Source organism: Hemitrygon akajei, chromosome 15 (assembly GCF_048418815.1).
Source record: "Hemitrygon akajei chromosome 15, sHemAka1.3, whole genome shotgun sequence".
Taxonomy (NCBI): domain Eukaryota; kingdom Metazoa; phylum Chordata; class Chondrichthyes; order Myliobatiformes; family Dasyatidae; genus Hemitrygon; species Hemitrygon akajei.
The window spans coordinates 65,575,092-65,589,469 of record NC_133138.1 but is presented as its reverse complement, the minus strand read 5'-3'; positions in this window follow the sequence as shown (position 1 = coordinate 65,589,469).

Below are 14,378 nucleotides of genomic sequence, written 5' to 3'. Positions count from 1 at the left end.
TTTGAGAAACAGTGAGAGATGTAAAATGGGCACCCTATTCATTCTAGAAGTGAAAATGAAAGCTTTTCCATTAGTCACATAGTCTCAATGCTATCTACAAGCTATTGGTGAAATTGAAGCCAGGCCACTGGTGCTGCTATAGCGTAATGCTGACTGCTACGTCACCGTGCCTCTCCAAACAGCCCAAGTGACTGTTTACCTATTAGACGTCTGCAGGTCTCTGTTTATCTCTATTTGGTAAACAGTCACTTTCCCTGCCTGAATACTGTAGTTAGCGCTGTTGCTGTGTTCTTTATACCTTGACAGGACAAACAATACACAGAGGAAGAAGCAGATATTGTAGCTAATTTCACAGAAAGGGAGAGGGGTATGCTGTTATGAACCGGAACACACTGGAAAGATATCCAAAAGAAGACACCAGGAAAAGTCAATGAAAATCAAACCAAGTGAGTACACTTATCAATAATAAAGTGATTTATAGATGCCAGATGCTTGAGTTGTTCAAAGTGTTTTTACCTTGTGATTTATTTAGCTAAGGTAACTATAATTTCCAATCCCTGCAGAGGTTTATTTCACATGTTCTGCTTGGTCCCTGTGGTGTAAATCTCAGAAGAACAGTCTGAGGTACCCACCTGCTTCAAGCAGACCTCAGTTATTCCAGTGCCTAAGAAGACTGGAGGAGTTGTGGATGGAGCTGTAGGTTGTCAAAGGTTACAAGAGGATATAGACAGGCTGCAGAGTTCGGCAGAAAAATGGCAGATGGAGTTCAATCCGGACAAGTGTGAGATGATGCATTTTGGAAGGGCAAATCAGAAGTCTGAGTACAGGATTAATGGTCAGTTACTTAAGAGGGTGGATGAACAAAGGGACCTTGGGGTTCAAATCCATACATCCCTCAAGGTCGCTGCGCAGGTTGATAGGGTAGTTAAGAAGGCCTATGGGATGCTAGGCTTCATTAACAGGGAGATTGAGTTCAAGAGTAGAGAGGTCATGTTGCAACTCTACAAATCTCTGGTGAGACCACACTTAGAGTATTGTGTTCAATTCTGGTCACCTCATTATAGGAAGGATGTGGAAGCTATGGAGAGGGTGCAAAGGAGATTTACCAGGATGTTGCCTGGTTTGGAGAACGTCATATGAAGTAAGGTTAGCAGTGCTCGGACTTTTCTCTTTGGAGCGTAGAAGAATGAGAGGGGACTTGATAGAGATCTACAAGATTATGAGAGGCATAGATAAGGTGGATAGTCAGTATCTGTTTCCCAGGGCACCAATAGCAAACACCAGAGGGCATATGTACAAAATTAAGGGAGGGAAGTTTAGGGGAGACATCAGGGGTAAGTTTTTTTACACTGAGGGTTGTGAGTGCCTGGAATGACTTGCCAGGGATGGTGGTGGAGGCTAAAATATTAGGGGTATTTAAGAGCCTCTTGGACAGGCACATGGATGAAAGAAAAATGGAAGGTTATGGGGTAGTGTGGGTTTAGTACTTTTTTTTAAGGATTTTATGGGTCAGCACAACATGTGCTGTAGTGTTCCATGGTTCTATGGTTCTATGGAAGAACATGGTGACCTATCTCAATGACTATCGCCCAGCAGTACTTAATCCACTGTGATAAAAAGTGTTTTGAGAGGTTGGTGATGAAACACTTCAACTCCTGCCTGAAAAGTGATTTGGATCTGCTCCAATTTGCCTACTGGAACAACAGGTCCATAGTAGATGCCATTTCACTCAAGCCTGGGACATCTAGACAGCAAAGATACATATATCAGGATGTTCTTTATTGATTACAGCTCAGCAATCAATACTATCATTCCTTCAAAACCAATCAATAAGCTTCAAGAATTTGGCCTCAATACCTCCATGTGCAATTGGATCCTTGACTTCCTCAATTGCAGACCTCAGTCAGTTCGGATTGGCAACATCTCCACAATCTCCATCAGCAGCGATACACCTCAAGACTGTGTGTTTAGCCCCCTGCTCTACTCGCTTTATATTTATAACGATGTGGCCAAGCACAGCTCTAATGCCACATTTAAGCTTGCTGATGACACTACTGTCATAGGCAGTGATGAATCAGCATTATAGGAGGGCTGAGTGGTGCCCCAATAATAACTACTCAATATCAGCAAGACCAAGGAGCAGATTACTGACTTCAGGAGGAGGAAACTGGAGATCCATGAGCCACTTCTCATTGGGCGATCAAAAGTGAGCGGGTATTTAAATTCCTCGGTATTACCATTTCAGAGGAACTGTCCTGGGCCCAGCTCATTAGAACAATTATGAAGAAATCACAACAGTGCCTCTACTTCCTTAGAAGTTTGTGAAGATTCGGCATGACATCTAATACTTTGACAAACTTCTATAGATGTTTGGTGGAGAATCAAAGGTTGCATCACAGCCTGGCATGGAGACACCAATGAATGGATAACCCTACAAAAAAGTAGTGAATATGGCCATTATGGGTAAATCCCTCTCCTCTATTGAGCTCAGCTGCACAGAGCACTGTAACTGGAAAGAAACTTCGATCACCAAGGACCTCTCCACCATTAGGCCATGCTTGCTGCTGCCACCAGGAAGACTGTACAGGAACCTCAGGATTCACACTACCAGGTTCAGGAACAGTTATTAACCCTGAACTATCAGGCTCTCGAACCAGTGGGGATAACTTCATTCAACTTCACTTGCCCCATTGCTGTTCCTACAACATATGGACTCAGTCTCAACAATGTCTCTTCATCTGAAGCTCTTGATATTTATTGTTTATTTATTTCAAGTCAAGTTCAGAATCAGAATGAGGTTTATTATCACCAGCATGTGACGTGAAATTTGTTAACTTAGCAGCAGCAGTTCAATGCAATACATAATCTAGAAGAGAGAAAAAGTAATAAAATTAAAAATAATAATAAATAAACAATTAAATCAATTACAGTATATGTATATTGAAAAAATTTTTTTTAATGTGCACCACTCCACTAGTTGGCATATCTCACTCCTGTACACCCTCTCATCACCACCTGAGATTCTACCAACAATGGTTGTGTCATCAGCAAATTTACAGATGGTATTTGAGCTATGCCTAGCCACACATTTAACTCATTTAACTATTTACATGTATATCAACAAATGAGACAATGTTTCTCCGAACCAGGGAATAAAACACCATAGCACACATAACACACAATAACTTAGGAAAGTAAAGATGACATCTACAGATGAATTACACATAAATAAACAAAGAACAGTGGATAAATTAATATTGTCAGGTACAGAACAAATTAACCGGTGACAATTTGAATGCGATGCTTCAGGGAGTTCAGAAACCTAATAGCCTGAGGGAAGAAACTGTTTCCCATCCTGACCATTCTTGTTTTATGCATCAGAATCTCCTGCCTGATGGTAGAAAGTCAAAGAGGATGCTGGATGGATGGGTAGGATCCTTGATAATACTAAAGGCCCTGCATACAGACCGTTCCTGAGAAGTGTTCCTGATGGATGGTAAGGAGAGCCCTATGATCCTTTCAGCGGTTCTCACAGGCCTTTGTAGGGACTTCTGGTCCAATGCTCGATATTGATTATTATTATTATTTCTCCTTTGTACTTGCACAGTTTGTTGTCTTTTGGTTGTTCGTCTGTCCTGTTGGGTGCAGTCATTCATTGACTCTATTATGGCTCTTGGACTTACTCAGTGTGCCTGCAAGAAAACAAATTTCAGAATTGTATATAGTGACATATATGTACTTTGATAATAAATTTACTCTGAACTTTAGAACTCAGCTGTGATATTTTGTGGATCTCACATGCTTTTGGAGTAAATTCTAAATTCTGCAATGGTTTTTCATGGTCTCTGGTCTAGAGATTGTTGCCTAAGTTCTCTCCCTCCAGCTTCCAGTGTAATAGATGTAGTGAAATACATTCAGTATACTGGAAATTAGGTTTGTTGTTTTGGTTATACAGACCATTTTCCACAATCAAAATTACTGTATTTAACTGTCAAGGTAGATTTGGTGTATTTTACGTATATTAAAGTAATCCAAATTAGAACAAATGGAAATGACCAAATGACTTGTACAGGTAACTCTGTTTAAGGAAGGGGAAGGAACAGAAACAGGATGGCTTTGAATCAGTGGGCACCATCAATCGGAGATGAAGATATTAATCAATGGATCTGAGCTAATATGTTACAGTCATCATGGACTTCATCAAGACTTGCAGGAATTATTTTGTGCCCCACAAAGTCATATCAAGTTTTCCCAAAGCAAAAATGCCCTGGAAGAACCAGAAGGTCCAGAGTCTACTGAGGGCTACAGCTGTGGTGCTGAAGACTGGCAATCCAGAGATCTACAACAGAGATCCAGAGGTACAACCTCTGGAAGGCTATATTGAGAGTGAAGAGGTAATTCTAGATGAAGTTGGAGACACAAATGGATACTCCAGAGCATTCTGTCACCACCTACAATGAGAAAACAAATAGTATAAAGAACAAAGAGGCATCATTCCTTGCTGAGTTTCATACCTCAGTCTAGAGGTGACCTGCCTCAACAACTACTGTCCGGTAGTACTTACACTCACTGTAATGAAGTTCAGTGAGGTTGGTTATGGCTTGAATTAACTTCTGCCTCAGTAAAGACTTGGACCTACTTCAATTTGCCTATCACAATATTCGGTGTATAACAAACACCATCACGATTTCCACTTTACATCTGTAGATGTAGCTCCCATCCTCTGAGAGAAAGTGTTTCTGTACTCGTCAGTTTTTAATGATCGTCCCCTTATTTTGCAACTCTATCCCTTCATTTGTGACTCTCCATCCAGCAGAAAATCTTAACATCTATCTGTCTAGACCCTTTTGGATCTTATATGTCTGCATAAGGTCATCCAATAAGGGTTTGGGAGGGCTTATAGTGCCTAACAGCCAATCCTTTGCTTGCATCTTCGGAAACAGCTCTATTCCCATCTATAATATCCCTATTTTTCCCTTTCAGGGTTCTTTTGAAGACCCTGACCTGGAGTTACACGCTAACTTTTCACGCTGACAGTTCTTTGCAGGGATGGGACCCGCTCTCGGGGTTCCATAACCGGCTGTTCACGCCAAAGCCTTAGGCTAAGAGTCCGACTCGGATTCGGAAGCCTAGGATCTCGGGGCTCAGGAGACGGGAGGATCGAGGGTCGGTGTCACAACAGGAGACCCGCGTGTCATTGGGGGAGTCGTGATATCTGCTGTGTGCCTGGAGACTGGAGATCTTTGCGACCTTTATGCACAGAGCTCGAGAAAAGCAACGTAATGGCATCATAAACCAGGGAGTTGTTTGTTAGGTCTCCCCGCTCGCTGGAAAAATGGAGACACCCCTTTCTCCCTTATTAGGGAGAGAGAACCAGCGGTATGTTAAATACCAAGTGAAACGTGAAGTCTTCGGGGTAACTGCAATTCCGTCTTTGCTGTTGCTTTGCTCGCGCTTGAGCGCTCAGTAGCTGTGGTGCCGATGCTTTATTTTTGCCAGTGGAAGGAGGGGGGATTGTTGCTCGCTGACGCTTGTGTGCGGGAGGGGGGAGCCAGGGATAAGGAGTTCAGGGTTCTAACATTTAACTGTCATTCATTCTTTGGGGCACTCCTCTGTTTTCGTGGATGTTTGTGAAGAAAAAGCATTTCAGGATGTATATCGTGCACATTTCTCTGACATTAAATTGTACCTTTGAACTTTTGATCCTTCAGTCTTTTAAACTCCAAGGAATCCAATCCCTACCTTCTCGCCACCCTGCCAATGCACAATGCCTTGGGTCTGGTGTGATAAATTCATTGGTCCCATTAACCTGCCTTTACTGGTACCATTCAATTTCTAGGCAATTACCTGGGTGGTGCCATCTTGCTGATCCCAGAACAATTGCTGTGTGCAAATCGGCTGTAATATTTTTGACATTTCATTAGTAATTTTACTTCAGAAATTACCCAATTATCTATGAAGCACTTCAGCACTTCCGAATGCTTTTTCATGACACCACAGTACACTATATAGTACTTGAACTACGTGATTACTTACCTAAGGACTACAGCTGGAATATGTATTCAAAGAACAAGAACAGATTGATGGCCCTCAAGTTATTAACACTACATTGCCTTCAGCTGTCTTTGTACAAATGATGGAATAAGTCCCCGAGACTAAGGAAGTCTGCGTAGCAGAAACTGGGACAGCTTTTCCTGGCAACCAGGCTGAATTAACCAAGCTTCACGTGGCAAACAAAGTGGTCAGGTGGATCTGCAGCTGACAGCCACTGCATCTGCTCACCTGGCTAGGAGCAGGAGAGATGTGCATAACTGATTGAATGCAAGCAGCAGGAGCACGTCATTATAAACACTCGAGGCAATTACACAATGTTCAATTAGTTGGAAACATACCTGAATATTTACACTTCTAGCTTATCTTCAAAATTGTTTATGGTTGTGGTTTCATACCATCATCAAAGAAATGGAAAATAACAACAAATTTTGTGAGGAGCTGAATGTGTTCTAAAGCTGTAATCAGGTTGTAAAATATCACATATGCTGGTTGATGCTGTTCCCAGCATTTCTCTTAGAGATGTCATATGATATACATACTGCCTTAAGCTCATGTAAAAAAAAATCTGTACAGTGAAGATCTTTGCAAAAATAATGACATGAAAAGTTTACTATAAAGAGCAGTAAACAGTTAAAAAAACTAAAATCAATATTTTAGTGTGACCACCCTTTAACTTTAAAACAGTTGTGCAGTTTTATAAGAAAATCGGCTGGTAGGTTGTTCCAAGCATCTTGGAGAAATTGCCACAGTTCTCCTGTAGACATTGGCTGTCTCGCTTGTTTCTGTCTCTCCAGGTAATCACAGACAGCCTTGATGATGTTGCAATCAGGGCTCTGTGGAGGCCATGCCACCTGAAACTATATTAAAAAAATCTAAGGTTTCTAAGGCCTTTACACAGATCTGTAGATCATGTCTGTTGTGCCTGTACATATTAGACCCCACTCGGAGTACTGTGTCCAGTTCTGGTCACCTCATTACAGGAAGGATGTGGTTGCTATAGAGAGAGTGCAGAGGAGATTTACAAGGATGTTGCCTGGATTGGGGAGCACGCCTTATGAGAATAGGTTGAGTATATTTGGCTTTTTCTCCTTGGAGCAATGGAGGATGAAAGGTGACATGATAGAGGTGTATAAGATGATGAGAGGCACTGTTTGTGTGAATAGCCAGAGGCATTTCCTGGGGCTGAAATGGCTAACACAAGGGGGCATAGTTTTAAGGTGTTTGGAAGTAGGTACAAGGAGGATGTCAGAGGTAAGTTTTTCACACACAGAGTGGTGGGCGCGTGGAACGCACTGCCAGCGAAGGTGGTGGAGGCGGATACAATGGAGTCTTTTAAGAGACTCTTAAGAGATCATCGGGGTCTCTCTTCCCACCATCACGGACATTTACACTACACGCTGAATCCGCAAAGGAAACAGTATTGTGAAGGACCCCATGCACCCCTCATACAATCTCTTCTCCCTCCTGCCGTCTGGGAAAAGGCTCCGAAGCATTCGGGCTCTCACGGCCAGACTATGTAATAGTTTCTTCCCCCAAGCTATCAAACTCCTCAATACCTGAAGCCTGGACTGACACCTTGCCCTATTGTCCCGTTTATTATTTATTGTAAAGCCTGCACTGTTTTTGTGCACTTTATGTAGTCCTGTGTAGGTCTGTAGTCTAGTGTAGCTTTCTCTGTGTTGTTTTTTTTTACATAATTCAGTTTAGTTTTTTGTACTGTGTCATGTAACACCATGGTCCTGAAAAACGTTGTCTCATTTTTACTATGTACTATACCAGCAGTTATGGTCGAAATGACAATAAAAGTGAATTGACTTGACTTGACTTGACTTAGATAGGTACATGGAGCTTAGAAAAATAGACGGGTATGCAGTAGAGAAATTCTAAGCAGCTTCTAGAATAGGTTACATGGTCGGCACAACATTGTGGGCTGAAGGGCCTGTAATGTGCTGTAGATTTCTATGATCTACGTTCAATGGGTAAAAATCCATAGGAGTTCCTCAGCCACTGGAAGGAAATGGCTGAGGTGTATCCTGACACTCACTTTTGCTGTGACAGATGGCAGTGAAATGCCTCTGTAATTACTTCAGCTGGATCTGTCACATTTCTTGAAGGTAATCGTGATTATGGCACTTCTGAGAGCCTCTGGTATTTCTTCCTTTTCCTAAAAGCATACGATGAGGTGTGGAGTTGCAACTGAAGTTCCCCATCACTGAGCTTGACAACTTCAGCAGGGATACTGCCTGCTCCCAGGCTATGTTTTATATTTGGCATCTATTGTTTTTCAGTTTTTGTCAGGAGGGTGTAGAGGCAAAGCTGCACTGAATAGTTGATGTGTGTTGGAGTCAATGGTGCACAAGCCGGGGAAAAAGTCATACATAAGAAGATTTCTGAATGTTACTCTTTGCCTCTCTGCCTTGATAAATTCATCTCCATTCTTGGCTCTCACTGAAGTGAGGCCTTGGATGTTTACTTATATTTCTTTCCCTGATCACCTCACAACAAGTGTGAGGAGCTCTGTTAGTGAGACAGCGACCAGTCATGCAACTGACTCTGGTACCTCTTACCCATTTCTCTTTGTTCATAGAAACATAGAAAACCTACAGCACAATACAGGCCCTTTGGCCCACAAATCTGTGCTGAACATGTCCTTACCTTAGAAATTACCCAGGGTTACCCATAGCCCTCTATTTTTCTGAGCTCCATGTACCTGTCCAGGAGTCTCTTAAGAGACCCTATCTTCCTCCACCACCATCGCTGGCAGCCCATTCCACGCATTCACCACTCTCTGTGTAAAATAACTTACCCCTGACATCTCCTCTATACTGACTTCCAAGCACCTTAAAACTGTGTCCCTCATGCTAGCCATTTCAGCCTTGGGAAAGAGCCTCTGGCTATCCACACAATCAATGCCTCTCATCATCTTGTACACCTCTATCAGGTCACCTCTCATCCTCCGCTACTCCAAGCAGAAAAGGCAGAGTTCACTCAACCTATTCTCATTAGGCATGCTCCCCAATCCAGGCAAGATCATTGTAAATCTCCTCTGCACTCGTTCTATGGCTTCCACATCCTTCTTGTAGTGAGGTGAGCAGAACTGAGCACAGTACTCTAAGTGGGGTCTGACCAGGGTCCTATATAGCTGCAACATTACCTCTCCGCTCTTAAACTCCATCCCACAATTGATGAAGGACAATGCACTGTATGCCTTCTTAACCACAGAGTCAACCTGCGCAGCATCTTTCAGTGTCCTATGAACTTGGACCCCAAGATTCCTCTGATCCTCCACGCTGCCAAGAGTCTTACCTTTAATACTATATTCTGTCATTATATTTGACCTACCAAAATGAATCACTTCACAGTTATCTGGGTTGAACTCCATATGCCACTTCTCAGCCCAGTTTTGCATCCTATCAATGTCCCGTTGTAACCCTTGACAGCCCTCCACACTATTCACAACACCTCCAACCTTTGTGTCAGCAGCAAATTTACTAACCCATCCCTCCACTTCCTCATTCAGGTCATTTATAAAAATCATAAAGAGTCAGGGTCCCAGAACAGATCCCTGAGGCACACGATTGGTGACTAACCTCCATGCAGAATTTGACCCGTCTACAACCACTCTTTGCCTTCTGTGGGTAAGCCAGTTCTGGATCCACAAAGCAATGTCCCCTTGGATCCCATGTCTCCTTACTTTCTCAATAAGCCTTGCTTCGGGTACCTTGTCAAATGCCTTGCTGAAATCCATATATACTACATCTACTGCTCTACCTTCATCAATGTGTATAGTCACATCCTCAAAAAATTCTGACTATTCCGAATCATGACTATTCTGGCTCCAAATGGTCATAAATCTTGCTTCTCAGGATCTTCTTCATCAACTTACCAACCTCTGAAGTAAGACTCATTGGTCTATAATTTCCTGGGCTATCTCTACTCTCTTTGCTATTCATGAATAATGGATAGCATCCGCAATCCTCCAATCCTCTGGAACCTCTCCTCTCCCCATTGATGATGCAAAGATCATTGCCAGAGGCTCAGCAATCTTCTCCCTCACCTCCCACAGTAGTCTGGGGTGAATCTTGTCCGGTCCCGGTGACTTATCTAACTTGATGCTTTCCAAAAGCTCCTGCACATCCTGTTTCTTAATATCTACATGCTCAAGCTTTTCAGTCTGCTGTAAGTCATCCCTACAATTGCCAAGATCCTTTTCCGTAGTGAATACTGAAGCAAAGTACAAACAAGCTGGAGGAACTCAGCAGGTCGGGCAGCTCAGGAAAGGGAACCCTCTCCCTTCCCCCATTCCACTTTCACTCTGCCAAGGAACCTTCCTGAACACACCTAACAAACTCCACCCCATCTAAACCCCTCGCTCTAGGGACATGCCAATCGATATTTGCAAAATTAAAATCTCCCACCACAGCAACCCGGTTATTATTACGCCTTTCCAGAATCTGTCTCCCTATCTGCTCCTCAATGTTCCTGTTACTATGAAAAGCAGCCAGTAGAGTTATTGACGCCTTCCTGTTCCTAACTTCCATCCACAGAGACTGTAGACAATCCCTCCATGACTTCCTCCTTTTCTGCAGCCCTGACACTATCTCTGATCAACAGTGCCACACCCCACCTCTTTTTTCTCCCGCCCTGCCCTTTCTGAAACCTCTAAAGCCTAGCACTCAAAGTAACCATTCCTGCCCCTGCACCATCCAAGTCTCTGTAATGGCCACAATATCATAGCTCCAAGTACTGATCCATGTTCTAAGCTCATCCGCTTTGTTCATAATACTCCTTGCATTAAAATAGACGCATCTCAAACCATCGGTCTGAGCATGTCCCTTGTCTATTGCCTGCCTACCCTCCCTCTCACACTGTCTCCAAGCTTTCTCTATTTGTGAGCCAACTGCCTCTTCTTCCATCTCTTCAGCTTGGTTCCCACCTCCCAGCAATCCTAGCTTAAACTCTTCCCAATAGCCTTAGCAAACCTCCCCGCCAGAATATTGGTCCCCTAGGATTCAAGTTCATTGACTCAGCTCTCTCCAAACTTCTCTTGACTGAGCCCTGATCCAATTCCTTTCTGAATTTTCTCTTCGACATCCCATCAGACACAATGCAGGATCTTATTTTCCATTATCCATTTCCTCCTCTTTGTACATACTCAGCTGCAGTGGCACATTCTGACCCCATTGCTGTTGCATGAACCAACATTGGCTATTATATCAACTAGTTTTACCTCTTTGGGAGCTTCTCCACTTTTCAATTGCTATTTCCACTTGAAGAATCCCTACCCTCAACCACTCTGCAATATCTCTGCAATATTCCAGGGTTATTTCTTCATGAATGACTTCAGGTATGTGCCACTCACCCAATTCCATCTTACCTGCAACTCCTGGCATGACCATTTCTAATTAGATACCCATCACTGTCATGCCACCAGCACAACGCTTATCAAAATCACAGATGTCATTTCTTATGATTAGCTCCCTCGGCTTCTCTGCAGATTTGACACAGTTATCCATATTGCAGCGCAGTGGTAAAGCCAGGAGAGCTACTTCCTCACAGTTCTGGCAACCCGCATTCAATCTTCACCTCTGCTGCTGTCTGCGCGGTGTTTGCACATTCTCCCATTGACCATGTGGGCTTCCCCAGGATACCTTGGTTTTCATCCACACTTGAAGCTGTGCAGGTTGGTAGGTTAATTGCTCTCTGCAAGTTGTCCCAAGTGTGTAGGTAAGTGGTAGGATCTGCAGTGAGTTGATGGAGATGTGGGGAAAATCAGCGAAGGATTAGCGATAAAGAGTGTTTGCTGGTCAATGTGGACTCAGTGAGCTGAAGGACATGTTTTCATGCTGTATAGCTCCACGACTCAGTGGTCATACTCATTTGCTAGCTCATTGAACAACAAGGTGAAGATCACTACTGGTGAATAACAATGCAGAAGATTACAAAATTCTAAACAAAAGGTGTTCAATTATTTGATGTTCTGAGTTTAGGGCCATCAAGTGAAATTATATTTTCAATTTTGACTGCTTCAGTGAAGTATGAGTGTGAGAAGGGCAGCAGTAAATGATAGATGCAGATCTGGGCATAGTGGAAGCAAAGACTGATACTTCCTTTAATATATGTTACTACAGTGGCAACACCATCAAAAGGGAATAGCCTGAACTAATACAATGCCAATGTGTGTTTCAATCTCTTTCACTCTTCATTGACAGCTGAGTTACTGACTCCTCCAGCAGTCATTCTGTAATGCTATCAAGAGAACCAAAAAAAAGCTTTACCAGAGTGCTTCTCTTGCCAAATTCTGCTGAAAAGATTGATTTATTTTGTATACAGCATTTCATTTCATTCAAAGGAAAATCCAGATCAAATTAATTGAAATAAATTGCTTCAAAAGATGAAAGAAAAGAAAGGGAATTTTGTTTCCTCCAGAAATTCAGGTGGAAAATCATGTATCACAATTTCATTAAAAGTAGGCCCTCTTGCAATGGTTAAGTACACTCACTATCCCATCCGTTGAGATGATCCCACAACCAATGATCTTCCTTTAACACTCTTCATCTTATTTCATATTCATGTTATTTATTGCCATTTATTTATATTTGCATTGCACAGTTGGTTGTCTTCTGTACTCTAGTTGATCTTTCATCGATCCTGTTAGATTTACAATTTTATCGATCTGCTGAGTATGCCCGTAGGAAAATAAATCTCAAGGTTGCATATGGTGACATATACAGTCTGATAATAAAATTTATTTTGAACTTTTTCCCTTGCCAATGAGGTGCTATATTCCATTGATATGGCTCTCTGCTTATGTGTGGAGGCATTCTTTAATTGAAAACACTTAAAAAACTAAGAAAGTAAAGATTATCATCATTATCATTCAGCAACAAAATAAAGTGATTGGAGAAAGGAAGACAATGAGAGCAAATGAAAATCATACTCAAATGGAAACACTGCATACGTTCCAGAAATGGAAATAGTACTACATCTATAAATGTTGCTTTAAAATGAAGGATGGATATGGCACAGCTGACCACTAAAGGTAAAAAATAATAGGCAACTGCTGTTTGTCCAAAGATTTACATGTAGAGATAATCTTGCTGAGTATTGTTGCTCCATGGGAAGCAGGGAGTGCAGAAGATGCATGTGGACACAGGGAGTCTGACCTTCAAATCGGTATTAATTTATTCATAGATAACGTACAGAAGAATGAACTTATGCTGAGTATTATGGAGGGCTGGAGAACGCTGTTTTTTTTATCTAAGAAGGGAAGTAGGGATAATCTAGGGAATTAACCCTCCTCATCAGTGGTAGGGAAGCTACTGGAGAAAATTCTTTGGGATAGAATGCCCCTGCATTTAAAAAACATGGGGCAACAGGCAGCATGGCTTTGTGCAGGGCAGGTAAGGTCAAACAGAATTGATTGAGTTCTGTGAGAAAGTGAGGTAGGCAGAGCAGTGGAAATTGTCTACATGGACTTACAGTAAGTATGACATTGCAAAATACTCAGAATCAGAATCAGGTTTATTATCACCAGCATGTGACATGAAATTTGTTAACTTGGCAGCAGCAGTTCAATGCAATACATAATATAGGAAATGATGCACTATCAATAACTCCAAAAGACTGGAAGTAGAGTAAATACTGAAAGGCTTTTATTAGCAGTAAAATGGAGCACGTCCATGCTGGATGACTGTGGGAGGAGCAGTGACACAATCACCTTTATCCAGGGGTCTGTGGGAGGAGCCACAGGAGCAGTCAGCAGAGGGGCGTGTCCAGACAGATATACATGGTTTACCACAGGAAAAAAATAAATAAATGAATTTTATTCAGTATACTTTATACAGTATACGTATATTGAATAGATTAAGAATCATGCAAAAAAAGAAATACTATATATTTAAAAAAAGTGAGGTTGTGTTCAAGGGTTCAATGTCCATTTAGGAATCGGGTGGCAGAGGGAAAGAAGCTGTTCCTGAATCACTGAGTGTGTGCCTTCAGGCTTCTGTACTTCCTACCTGATGGTAACAGTGAGGAAACAGTGAGGAAACCTGGGTGCTGGAGGTCCTTAATAATGGACACTGCCTTTCTGAGACACCACTCCCTGAAGATGTCCTGGGTACTTTGTAGGCTAGTACCCAAGATGGAGCTCACTAAATTTACAACCCTCTGCAGCTTCTTTTGGTCCTGTGCAGTAGTCCTTCCCCCCCCCACACCCCATACCAGACAGTGATGCAGCCTGTCAGAATGCTCTCCATGGTACATCTATAGAAGTTCTTGAGTGTATTTGTTGACATACAAAATCTCTTCAAACTCCTAATGAA